Source organism: Chelonoidis abingdonii, chromosome 1 (genome assembly GCF_003597395.2).
Source record: "Chelonoidis abingdonii isolate Lonesome George chromosome 1, CheloAbing_2.0, whole genome shotgun sequence".
Taxonomy (NCBI): Eukaryota; Metazoa; Chordata; order Testudines; family Testudinidae; genus Chelonoidis; species Chelonoidis abingdonii.
The window spans coordinates 117,394,447-117,407,934 of record NC_133769.1 but is presented as its reverse complement, the minus strand read 5'-3'; the positions used below and the strand labels follow the sequence as shown (position 1 = coordinate 117,407,934).

General features: G+C 43.2%; 1 protein-coding gene across 2 annotated transcripts in view; it reads right to left on the bottom strand.

Annotated features, from left to right (window-relative positions):
* Window positions 1–13,488, bottom strand: part of ERC1 (ELKS/RAB6-interacting/CAST family member 1) — a 633,604-nt gene that overhangs the window by 51,142 nt on the left and 568,974 nt on the right. The gene's annotated exons all lie outside the window — the stretch shown is intronic.

Below are 13,488 nucleotides of genomic sequence, written 5' to 3'. Positions count from 1 at the left end.
GCTGAATCTGTATCTGCTGACATGCACCAGCTGTGAGAGTTGCAAAGCCTTGCCAGAATGCTGGCAACTGTCAAAATGTTCCCATTTAGACAAGGCAGAGGCTGCACCTGTTGCTTGTCAGCAGGCTCATGGTGTCTCTTCAATGGGACACCTCTGACCCTGCTAATGAAGGAGAAGCGTGATAATCTCTGAGTCAACAGAAACAGGGTGCTGGTATTACTTTCAACAAAGACATTGAATCCTACCCCCTCTAACAAGCTGTTCTGGCTCACTTCTTCTGTTTCCAACACTGAATGGATTAAGTTCTGTGGAGTGAGAGGAGCTGAGAGCAACAGCTAAGTAGTTAATGGGTGTCAAAATCCTTCTGATGAGGACACAGCAGCACCCAGGAACCTACAGCAGAAGGTTAGGGTCAACAGCATCTTAACACCTCATTGGAAATAATCTGGGAGAAACCCTGGCCTAGATGACAAGCTGAGAAGTAGAAAGATGCAGGTGAGGGAGGCTGGACAAGAAGACTAGAGACTAGGAAATCTTTTGAGGATGACTTGACAGGCCAGAAGGCAGAAAAGCTAAAATGATGAATATTTACCTCATGTTTATGCATTTGCTTCTTGCACACAGATGACACAACATTAACCCAACTATAGAATGGGGGACATAAGGTTCTGTGTGAACCCCCATCTGTCAGTTTGGGGGTACCAGTCACTAAAGGCGTACATATGTATATATAACTGATAGGTGTGATATGTCAACACAGCAAGTCACAACAAGACAGGATTGATCCACTTTTGTACAGAGCAGTGGAAAGGTATATTCCAGTAACAACACAATTCTTCAGGTTTCACTTCCATGTCCAAATACAACTGAATTTCAGTCCATTACACATCCATCAGATTTGTCTATTTCGTGAACACCTGACATAGTAGCATTCCATTCCCCCAATTTCTTCTAGTTTAGACCTTCCATACTATTTCCTACTAAAAACCCGCTTCTGAGATTAATTGCATTTCCTAAAATGGCAGACTTGAGGCCTCTGATTCTCTTGATGTGTTCCCTATCTTTGTTGCTCTTCTATTCATCTACAGGTTGAGGTATAATGGAGACCTCATTTTCTGTAAAATAATGACATAGAAATATGGACATGTAACAAGCTAATGTAATGATTAGGTGGCTAATCAATAAACTTTCTAATCACTTTGTATTCTCTTTCAGATAACAGATTCTATTAGGCATGCATGGGATGTGTGGATTTCAAGCTGACAAGCCAGCGTCACAGACCTATCTAACTATTCTTATTCAGTACAGCCCTGTGTGATAAGGAAGTAGCAGGACTATCTGACTGATCATTATAATGGATTTTAGTATGGAAACGGAACTTGATTACTCAGGGACAAGATCCCTTGCAAACCAGAGCACATTTCTGACTGTCGTCCTCATCTGCTTACCTTGGGAAGAGGTGTGCCTCCCTTAGTGGAGATTAGCCATATGAGGCATGTGAAAGTTCTTAACTAACAGAGCTCCCAGAGCTGTTCACAGAGCGATCATTTCTGTCCCTTGGGACTCATTAAATCCTGCCAGTCAAGTAGGAAATGCCTTTATCTCTGCGTTCCTCCCATATCTAATTTGAGCCGGCCACTTAGCAAAAGGCACTGTGCTTCCCACACAGCAGAGCTGCCACTACCTTATCTCAAGAGGGTGCAAGAGCACTTGCTAAGTGGAAATGCAGAGCAGCACTGGATTCATAAACCAGGTCACATTTCTGCATTCAGCTATAGAGCTTTCTAGGGAAACACTGGATGAACTGGCTTCCCTAGGGGCATGGAAATATTTTCCAAAACAACCGATCTTCAATAACTGTCACGATACAATTAGACTACTTCCATCAGAGCACAGAATAGAGTCTGTTTAACAATTCTTACACACACACACACACACACACTATCCTCAAGCTCAAAACACTATTAATGCACAGTTAAGGTTGAAAATGTATTCTACCTACCACAAAAATGCACTACAATGTTAAAGTGGAGATATTAAATGCTTGACAAATCTAAAATAAGAGCAAACCATTTTAAAGTTATCAACTGACGAAGAAATGTGGGAATGCCTTTCAAAACAAACTTAACTCAAAAATAACTTGTCCAGAAAGTTTCCAGAAAGTTTTAACTTTGGACAGAGTGAGCAAGACAAATTTAAATCTAAATGTAGTTTTGCAAAAGATATAAAGGAGTGAAAATAGGGCTTAGAATGAAATAGCTGCTGCTACCTTAACTGTGGAGTTGCTATTGCTATACCACAGTTAACCTATATGATAGTGACAGTATTTAATAGCTTTATTTTGGTAAAAGCTTGTCTTAGACTTGATAGTCATGAAGCATGGATAAGACAAGACATGACATGATATTTGTACTGAATGTGGTTGGACAGATCTATCCAAATGTTTGCTTATTTCTTTTACTGGGAGAAACCAATACACCTCAAATATGGAGACTGTGGTGTCCAAATGTTTATCTGAGAGACGTCAAATATAAATATGCAAAAATATGTAGGAGGATGTGTGAAAGGGCCAAGTGTGATAGTAACTGTCTATAAATGGGTAGAGAATGAGAAATATTTTAAGGTAGGTGTAACTGCACTCACACTTGTCAGAACCTGACATGCTGATCAGATGCTGTAATGCTTTTTTGTGCAACTGTGTGTATATGACTCTGTGTGTATGGGAGGAGGAAATAGAAAAAATTAACAGAATCACATTGGCATTGCAAAGTCAGCACACTCTGCTATATTCATGCTTGGCATTGGCAGGACTGCTTTGGGTAACCCTTCAGCAGCATGGCAGTCCTGCTATCAAGAGTGTGTGCATACTTACTGTGCATAACATTGTAATATCCATGAAGGAACAAAGCAGATAATGAGCCTTCAGTTTCACAATCAAATAATTCACTGAACTGATAGTATAGTGGGATGGAGGACATTCTATAGCTTCTTTTCTATGCACTTTGGCTGAGTCCCCTTCCCCATGTCCTGTTTAACTCAAACACAAAATCATTATAATAAGGAACACAGAGTACTGAAAGGACAGAAAAAGATGAAACAAAGGAAAGAGTGAAATTGGGAGATATTCTGGAGGTCAAAATAAAATTAAGTGAGATCAGAAATATAATTGATCTTTTAGCCTCGTGGAGCAGAAACAGGAAAACAAATGGAGGGAACAGGAGCTTTCTAAGGAGTGAAACCATTCATGACACACTCTATATACAGTTTGCTATCTGGGACTACAGAGTTTTGGACTGATCCCCACCTGATGGTTTCTTTTGGTAGCCTGTAAGGATATAATCCTTAAAAGGAGTTCCAAGATAATGAAGTGATCTGACACAGTGCATGACTGAAATGCAACCAAGCTGAGGCTAGCCTCCTATGGACAGCTTTTCCCCATCTATCAGCCATTTCTGACAGAGGTATGCAGGGATGGGAAATTATCTTCAGCCACTCTGATGTTCAAACCTTGCTTCAAATGGATGCAAATATGCTGCACAGCAAGTGTACTCCTGAAACCTACCACTGAACACTAGCAGACAGAGACGAGGCCATGAGTGTCTATAAATTTGAGGCATCTGGCAATCATAACTACTTGTTAAAGAGCATGTAAGAAGGAAAAGGACCTAAAAAAGAGGAGTGCAGGTGGGAGGTAGGGATGGGTGGAGAGTTTAGCTGGTGGCTGCAAGACCAGAGAAAAGAAATGCATCTGTGATTTGATATTAATATTATCAGAAAGCGAGATCTTGGCTATTTGTTGAAATGCAAGCCAGAATGTTTTTCTTTCTCCAGCTGAAAGAGCTGAGAAAAAGTAAGAAAACAAAATGATATCATCTGGAAATATTTGCATGAGCGCCTGAATTAATTCTGCTCCTTGGTCAGAGGATTCCAGTTTGTTCAGCAATCACTGCAGGGGTTCAAATCCAGCCATGGTGTCACCACAAAATTCAGTGGAGTTATACAAGGCATGAATTTGGCTCAGGAAGTGCAAAGCTTTCCCCAAATCATAGCAATTTATCACTAATGTCTTCCCTTCATTATTTTAAATGGAAACAGAAGAAAGCTCTCAAAAACACACTGCCTGACCTAAGTTCAGCTGCTGCTGCACTGAGACACTTGGTTTCTTCAGAGAGACTGTATTACTGAAGCTCGGGGGCAGGTTCACTTTCCTGTGGATTTGTTTTTTTATAAGAAAAATGGGTTCAAATCTACCTTCCATCACACACTCCTCACAAAACCAAAACAAACCAAAACAAATGAACAAAAAAACCATGTGAGGAGTTGGAAGAGATCTTGGCTGCTTTGGCAGAGCTGCCTTTCTCAGTATCATTTCTGCCAGAGTCAATCAGGAAATCATATTTATAAAACATTCTTTCTGAAATTTTTATACATCATGAACAAATCCCACAGATTAATATTTTCCAGAGCTCACTCCCTTCACCTTGGGAAAAATCCAGACTCGGGGGGGGGGGGGGGAAGAGACAGGGAAAACACAAAAGAAGGTTGCATTCTCCATCAACTCTCCATGTTTAGAGAGTAAAATACATGAAGAAGATGAATCAAAAAGACTTGCAATGAGTTGCCCTAAGGATTTTTAATGTGTTTTAGAAACCCCTAGCTTTTCAGACGTTTGTCCACATAACAAATCTATTACTTGTTTAACCCCACTGGCAGTCTCCACTTACAAAAGGCTGTGGGGATCTGAACAACAGGGGAAAAGTGAGGAGTACTGCCTGAGTTAAATGGGGAACCAAGTTTGGAGCAGAAGGGACTCAATAGGTCAGAACTGAGGCACATTGACAGAACAGCGTGTGTGGGCGGGGATTATTACTAGAAGAGCAGGGAGTACTATAATTCAGGACGGAGGTGCTTTGGTAGAGCTGGAGGCGCTGTTTGCCCACAGCCAGCCCTGCCTGAATTTAACTGTACTGTCAACTTGTCACTTTCATGAGCACTAACACTGACAGAGAACACCCTCCCCCAAATGGCTAGTATCACACTGCACACAATACAAGTGGTCCGGGTCTCCCTTTTCTGTAATGCTCCATACTGTTAATTGTCTGTCTCATTCTTAACTGAGGAAAAGCAGAAAAGTTAGTGACTTAAGGGCAAGATGAGATCAGAATACGGCAACTTCAAACATGTTTCTTTTTGTCTATTGTTTTTTCTCTTCTCAAAAAGTCCTGGAGTCTGGCAGCTCTGCAAAATGGTTCTGGAACAAAACAGGATTGAGAGAGAGAGGAATGGGGGTGGCTAACCACATGAGTTCAGTGATGCTGTAGCTCCACACTGCAATTCAATGTGTCAGGAACTACTTGGTCTGGGAAATGTCATTTTGTTAGTTCCTTTAAGTTGTGACAGTTTTCAAGTTAAAAAGGCTACTTTTCAACACTAAATACAACTAACAAAAAACCACATAACAAACCACGGGTTGGGGATAGATATACTTGTGAGGTATTTAGTGTGTGACAGTATTGGCATAGAAGAGGGAAAGTGTTCCCCCTGGCTAATGAAAATGGTAAGACAGCCACTCTGAGAAAACTGTTTGCAGATTGTGTGGTGAAACCACAGATTTAAATACTTGCTTCCCCACATAATTTTTCTGGGTGTAACCTGGGGGCAAGTGAAAGTTCTGATTCTACACACTTCATTAGATTTTATGTTGGTGGGATCCTTTCTGCATGATGGAGAAGGACTTTGAAAAGGGGGATAAGAAAGAAATAGGAGAGTCAGTTGCTGTCTGCGCTTTCCATCACACACACTTTCCAGCATCTGATTCTCTAATATGTAACAGTGAGTAGCCAGAGACCACACCTCTCAGTTCATGTTAAATATCAATTGTCCTTATGTTCTGGTACTTCATCTGTTCCTCCTTCCCATTACAAGGAATAATAGGGAGTAGTAACAGATACAGCCTTTGCTTGCAAATATAACAACTGCATTGCATACACTCTGGGGATCTGTAGATGTGCGCGTTCTTATCAGGGCAGGCTCTAGGTTTTTTGCTGCCCCAAGCAAAAAAATTTTTGGCTCCACCCCCCTTTTTTTTGGGCTTTTACACGTGGTTGCACTTTTCAATGTCTTTTGTTGTTGTTTTGGTTTGGATTTTTTGACTAGGTGCGGTACTGATGCAGCATTGGGCAATGACTGCATCTGAATCTGCTTGAGCTGTGTATATCTACCTGAATTTCTTACCGACACAAAGAAACTGAAAAGCCCCATGGGCCATGAGAGCATCTGAGTAACTTGTGCCGCCTGTAATATGCACGGAGGGGAAATACAGACTAGAGAGTGACATTTCAAGAGGCTTAAATCACTGCTTGCTGTGCTGCCCCGGTGTCACGTCTGGGTCTCTTGAAGGAAGGCTACGGAGTTGTGCAGCTGTGATCGGAGGCTGAGCGAGAGCCCTCAAAAGGGGACAGTTATCTCTGGAGACAGCCTTTGGCTTTTCCGGGCACGCTCAGTATTTCAGTCTTACTAGGAGCTGGGCTGCTGCTTCTGAGCGCTTTCTGCTACTTTCGCTAATTTAAAATGAGCCTGACGTTCCTCAAATCATTAACTGAAATGGGTAAGGAGCATGCTGGAGAATTGCCTGCTGTCTGACGGGTGCTAATTCCAACACTGGTACTTGATCAAAGGGTCGGGTAATTGTCTTTAAAAAGTTGTGCCAGAATGACAGGCTTTCTCCCAGCTCAAATTCATTTCCAAGGGGGTGGGGGAGGGAGAGAAGAAGGGGGAAAGCCGGGCTAACTCTTGAAGGAGTATTTCATGGCACTCTCTCCTGGTGTGTCTCCCTGAGCCCCACTGGCTGTACTGCAGCACAGATGGTGTTACTGGCAGCTCAGGGCTTCCTTCCCGGCCCTAGTAAGTTCTCAGTGCCTTTCTCGTTGTTCCCTGGGGGACTCGATCTGTAAGGTTTTAGGAAAGGACGGTTACTCACCTTTGTAACTGTTCTTCGAGATGTGTTGCTCATATCCATTCCAAGTAGGTGTGCGCGAGCCGCGTGCACGTTCGTCGGAAGAACTTTCCCCTAGCAACACCCGGTGGGTCGGCAGGCGCCCCCTGGCGTGGCGCCGTTGTGGCACCGCATATATACCCCTGCCGACCCTGCCGCTCCTCAGTTCCTTCTTGCCGGCTACTCCGACAGTGGGGAAGGAGGGCGGGTGTGGAATGGATATGAGCAACACATCTCGAAGAACAATAAACGCAATAATCAATACTGGCTCAGAACAGTGGCCCATGTTATATTGCAAAACATATACCGGAAAGGGAAATTCATGAGGGCATGCATGATAAAATGATGAACTCTGCTTTTTCTCTCTTAAGGTAAATATGGAAAGACCACGTACACACAGAAATTTTCATAAACATGAGACAATGCCTGTTTCCCACTGACGTAATTTCTGAAATGAGCCCCATAGAAGAAAGACAACTGGATGAGAGTCCACCCTATTCACTACCTGTAAGGAAATATACTGGAACAAAACTCTCTTCAAGATTTCTTCAACAATAACTCCTTACGCTGGTCAGGAGTTAATAGGCAATGAAAGCTCTAAATTCTGAAGAGGGAACACAAATGTTCGTATTTCTTCATCTTTTGCTGTGTTGCCGGGAGGTTTGACTCGGAAGTCTTAACAAAGAGAGAGTAAAAAGGACTTTGGGTTACACTTAACACCGTATTCACGCACGGCCCTGCACACACATGAAGTGGGTCAGCCCTATCAAGTGTCCTCTAAGGTTCTACCAAGCGACGAGAGCGATGAGATAGACTGGCCGAGATAGAATAACGCGTCTCCCTTCTTCATTCAGATTCGAGCTGTATCAACGGGTCTCCAGGAGGAGATCAGCGAGAACCTTTTCTATGAGAAGACTGGGGTCGCCGAGTCACGATGTACATCTTATTCAGACCTGCACATGTCACAGGTTTCGCGTGCCATAATACATTGAGACGATAGTATTGTGTGGGAATCGGGATAAAGGTCTTTTCGAGGGACACTGCGAGCGCGTCTGGATGCTGATCGGCGGTATACGCAGCGGGACGGTGCCGGACCTCGACCGCGAATGGTGGCCTGTCTGTCGCCTACGGTGGCGTTGGCCTATCTCGCCGCTTCCTGCAGAAGAAGGACCGCACCGGCGGTGCGGGGGTTGAGGCAGAGTAGGCTCTGTGAGCGCAATCAGTTCCCGTCGCCGTTGCAAATCCTGCTGGCGTGGTGGGGACAGCGAACTCAACCAAGTGCATGTGCCGGGAGCTGTCTTGCATCGGAACGTGACGGCTGCTTGCCGGGCCGGAAGTCGACGTGGCGGGAATCACGCGGTGCTACGGCAGCTTGGCGTGCCAGACACGGCTCGGTCTTCCATGCTCCAGACTGCGGTGCGCGAAGATGCAAACCGTAGGAAGCCTTTGGGGCTTCTTTGCCTCGGCGGACAGGGAGCGGTGCCCGGGTTGACTTCTGCGCCGGAGACTGTTGGTGTGCGAGGTGTTTTGGCGTACCGGCTGTCTCCGGTGCAGATGGAGGTCACTTCTGGCCGGGCGGACTGCGGCGCACGTCGGTGCGAAGCTCAGGGGTTCAGGCCGCTCCAATCAGGCACTGCTCAAGCGAGAGTACCCGCTTCCTTTTTAGTCCGTGGTTTGAAGGACTTACAAATATCGGCACTTGTCCGGTGAAGTGTGGGATTTCCCCAGGACTTCAGGCAGCGATCATGGGGGGTTCCCGTAGGCATCGGCCGGTGACAGGCCGTGCACTGTTTTGAAAACCGGGAAGCCAGGCATGAGCTCGGGGCCCGGGAGGGTGAGGAGGAATTGACCTCAGCCCTCGTCTACCTCTATCTATATACAGTAACTATACTAACAACTACTAATAACTACTAACAACTAACAGTCTACAAACTAGAACTATGAACTTAGAAAGACAAAAAACGGGTGAAGAGCTAGGGAAGCAGAGGTCAGCTAAGCCGCACTCCACTGTTCCAACGACCGACACGAGCGGTAAGAAGGAACTGAGGAGCGGGCGGATTGGCAGGGGTATATATGCGGTGCCGCAACGGCGCCACGCCAGGGGGCGCCTGCCGACCCACCGGGTGCTGCTAGGGGAAAATTCTTCCGACGAACGTGCATGAGGCGCGCACACACCTACTTGGAATGGATATGAGCAAGCACTCGAAGAAGAACATGAAGTCGCTCTTGGTAGACTCCGGGTTCAGGCAGACTTTGTAGCAATAGCCCGGAGGGCCGCTGCTGGTCACATCCAGACAGTTGGTTGACACTTTGTTGCCCGAGGAGAGCTGGGGCTTGATGTTGGAATTTTTGAAGATGTCAGCAGGAATGCCGCCCCTGGAAATGCGCTGCCCCAAGCACGTGCTTGCTTTGCTGGTGCCTAGAGCCAGACCTGGCTCTTATCACAGTTTCTGTATTCTTTTGTCCCTTATAGTCTGTTATAGTATTGATCAGAAATAGAAACCCTTCCCTAAGTAACTGCCAGGGAACACAGTCTGTGCTTTTCCTGTTCAGAGGAATTATGACTCTCCTGCCCATTGGTGAGATGAATCTGTCTCTCCTCCCACTGATAGTCTGTGTGCACAGTGCTCTTCTAGCACTTCACCTGCCTCATGAACCTTTTCAAGCAATGTCACATGAAATCCACTGTATATCTGACTCATCTTTAGTTGCATGCTATACAGTCAAATGGATATCCCAAGTACAGTAACATGGCTCATCTCTGTGTTATATTAAGCAGAGGGATGTGGTCTGATTGCCTGGGCCAGGCTACTGTGAGCTGCAACTGAATCCTGGTGCATCTCTCAGTAATCACAGTCTTTAGCAGCCAGGAAAGTACAGCTTCTAGACTGGCTGCATGCCCTTATCAGTTCTTATTTTAGTAACTCCCCTCACAAACCTATTTTCACAGTTACTATTGGAAATGACTTCATTCTCTTATTAATGCTCCCCATATTGCTAGTCCCATTTTCTGTGTCATTTCCTCTTCTCCCAATTTATATCCTAATAGTATTGGAAGCAATGCATCCTGCTCTTCTTCAGCTATTCCCATATGTATATCTATCTCATGGATGTAAGATGGGTACCTGAACCTAAGTCCATTCTTTTTAATGGTCACAACTATCAGCTCACTGTTCACAGAAACTTCTAAGCTTGCATGTCTGTTGTCCAACAGACGGACAAGAACTACAAGAGCTCTGGATGGTGAAACAGTAGGAAAATGACCAGCGACTTCAACACAGTAGCATAAGCCACAACAGTTATGGCAGAAGCCTGAAAGAAACCACGATATTTGGGTTCACAATGCACAGCTGGTACAGAAACCAAACCACTAGCAGAAGAACTTGTCAAGTGTAAGACAGAAGAAACAAGACAGTCATGGAACTCCGGGAACAATCGCCTTTGGTTTAAATGAATGCTGAAAAGCCCAAATCTCTATCAAAATGAGCTATCTGTTCTGAATGTTTTAGAAAATATTGTTCTATCTGTGCTTTTCTTTGATATGTGAAGGTAGTAGGAAGATGATTCAATCGAGCTACACTTCAATCGTGATCATTTAATTCATCCCAGACTTACAGATTACAAAATTCTGTCTGGAAATCTTAGTCTCATCATCCCAAAATCAGGAAGAAGAGGAATGATGCATCAAGAAAGATCAGTTATTTTGTGCTTGTTGATAAGACATAAAAGACAAGACATCTTGAGGATAGCAAATTAGCACAGAGTAAAAAACAAGTTAATGAAATAAATGTATGAACTAGAGAGAAGGGTAATGGGCAGAAGGCATGCCAAGGGCTGGAATGTATGTTAGTCTGGAATAAGAAAGCCCAGAAGAATGAGAGATGTGACATGTCAGGCTGAAGGACTATATGCTAAAGTAGGCAATGAACTAAGACAGAAGGTGGGAAGGAGATGACTTCTAAGCAGAATGGTAAATAATAAAACACAAGACAAAATTATCAGGTTCAGAAATTGCTTACTAAGAACTAGGACAGCAGTAAATATTCACTTCACTGCTATGACACTGGTACCTACACCACAGTACTCAAGTCACTAGGAAGGACTAGCTTTCAACAGAGCCAATGGAGTTATAGCAGAGAAGGTGCAGTATTAATCCAGTAGGCAGGCAGGGCTTGGAAAGAACAGTTACTTACATTATAGTAACCATAGTTTGTCAGGATGTTGTCATCTGTATGGAACCCACTGTAGGTATACATGTATCCTATGTGTGCAAGATTAGAACCTTTGGAATAGCAATGTCTCTTGTGCCCCACTGCCAAAGGTATAGAGGACAGAGCAGATGAAGCCATCCCTCAGTTCTCCCACTAATTTTGAATCCCAGATAAGAAGGACAAAAAAAAGTGGGGAATGGAAGATGGGTTTCGGAATCCACCTGGATAACAGCAACTAGAAGAACCACAGTTGCTATAAGGTAAATTCTAGGTGACTGATAAGCAGTGACCCATCTGGAAAGTGGGACTGAGGAGCCCTGACTGTCACTAACTGAAAAATGTTATAACACTGACCTACCAAATTTGGTATCTGATCTTGCAATCAGGTCAAAAACATTGTATTTAAGAAAAGTAAGATGATTATTCCACATAGCTGCCTTGCAATTTTTGCATACAGGAATGTTCCTGAAGCAAGCAGAGGACATATCTTATGCTCTAGTGGAGTGAGCTTGAATATTTGGAGGACCATATGATAGCATGTTGATATATACTACATAATCTATTTTGAACTTCTCTGAGAGGAGATGATTTGACCCTTAGAAGCACCAGAGAGGGCAATAAAAAGATGAGAAGGAAGTCTAAAAGGCTTTTATTCCATCAAGGTAGGATAACAAGGCCCTTGAAACATCCAAGGAATTTCTTATGTCCTGGAGAGGAGTGGGGTCTTAAAAAAAAGATAAATTAACAAATTGATTCAAATGAAAGTCCAACACAACTTCGGGAATCAAGTAGGAATGAGGTTTCAACACTACCTGAACTCTGAAATGTTATGTTTTAAAACAATAAAACTAGGGCTGTCAAGCGATTAAAAGAATTAATTGTGATTAACTGTGTGATTAAAAAAATGAATTGAGATTAATTGCACTGTTAAACAATAATAGAATACCATTTACTTAAATATTTTTGGATGTTTTCTACATTTTCAAATAGGTTGATTTCAATTACAACACAGAATGCAAAGTGGACAGTGCTCACTTATATTTATTTTTTATTACAAATATTTGCACTGTAAAAAAACAAAAAGAAATATTATTTTTCAATTCACCTAATACAAGTGCTGTAGTGCAATCTCTGTCATGAAAGTTTAACTTACAAATGTAGAATTATGCACAGAAAAATAACTGCATTCAAAAACAAAACAATGTAAAACTTTACAGCCTACAAGTACACTTAGTCCTACTTCAGCCAGTCGCTCAGACACTCTTATGTTACCATACATAAAACCATACTATTATCGGTAACAATGAGCAGTAATAAACCACTCCCATTTCCAATGGCTAGCAGAATTTAACACTTGAGAAGGATAAAGGGCCAGAGTTGATGCTCATATAAAGGAGCATACTCTAAGAACGAATGAAAGAAAATAGAAGAATAAGAGCACCTATGGGGAATGAAAGGATAGGGTGGAAAGAATCCAGAAGGTAAGGCAGTGAGGCTACAGAGAAGATTGTCACGGTGTATCACAGTTCTGTTAGATTTGCAGTCTCTGAGCATACAGTACCAAACAGTGCAGCTGTAGTACATACTTGGAGAGGCAATGCTATGTTTCAAGAGAGTGTGTCTACAATACTGCTGTCATGCACTGAGTTAAGTATGGTTAAACATTACCAGTAATGTGGGTCAGGTTCAGATGTTACACTACAAACATTTAGTTACATGTAGTAAATGTTTTGGTGGTCTCTAGTGTGTGTTTTTCTGCACTACAGGGACATAAATTCTAGTGTGTACTGGCGTGTTATGCACTAACTGGACCATGTGGACGTGGCTGGCAAGCATTAAAAGTTCCCTACTGAGCATGAACGTAGTACAATTTGAAATGAGGCTACATCAACATGCACAGCAGAATTCTTAGTGTATGCCAGGAGGGTCCACACAGGCCATGGAGTGCCACAACACACTAGTGCACACTAGAATTTATGCCCCTCTAAAGCAGACTAATGCACTATGTATAAAAGCCCTTTTACTTCAGTACTGAGCAGAAGTGTATAGATGCCCATGGCTAGAACAATTTCTCGAAAAAAACAAAGCTGGCTTCCTATGCAATCAATCTCTTGCATTAATGAACTAAATAACTAAATTTTACAACTTCAAAAATAAAAAATAGACTCTGTGGCCAACAAACCTTCTCTTTCTAGCATATAAGAAGTGGGAAGGGCTGTGGCACAATCTCCCCTTCTAGCATACATGGAACACTCTGCTAAAAAATGTTATCACACTAGGGAT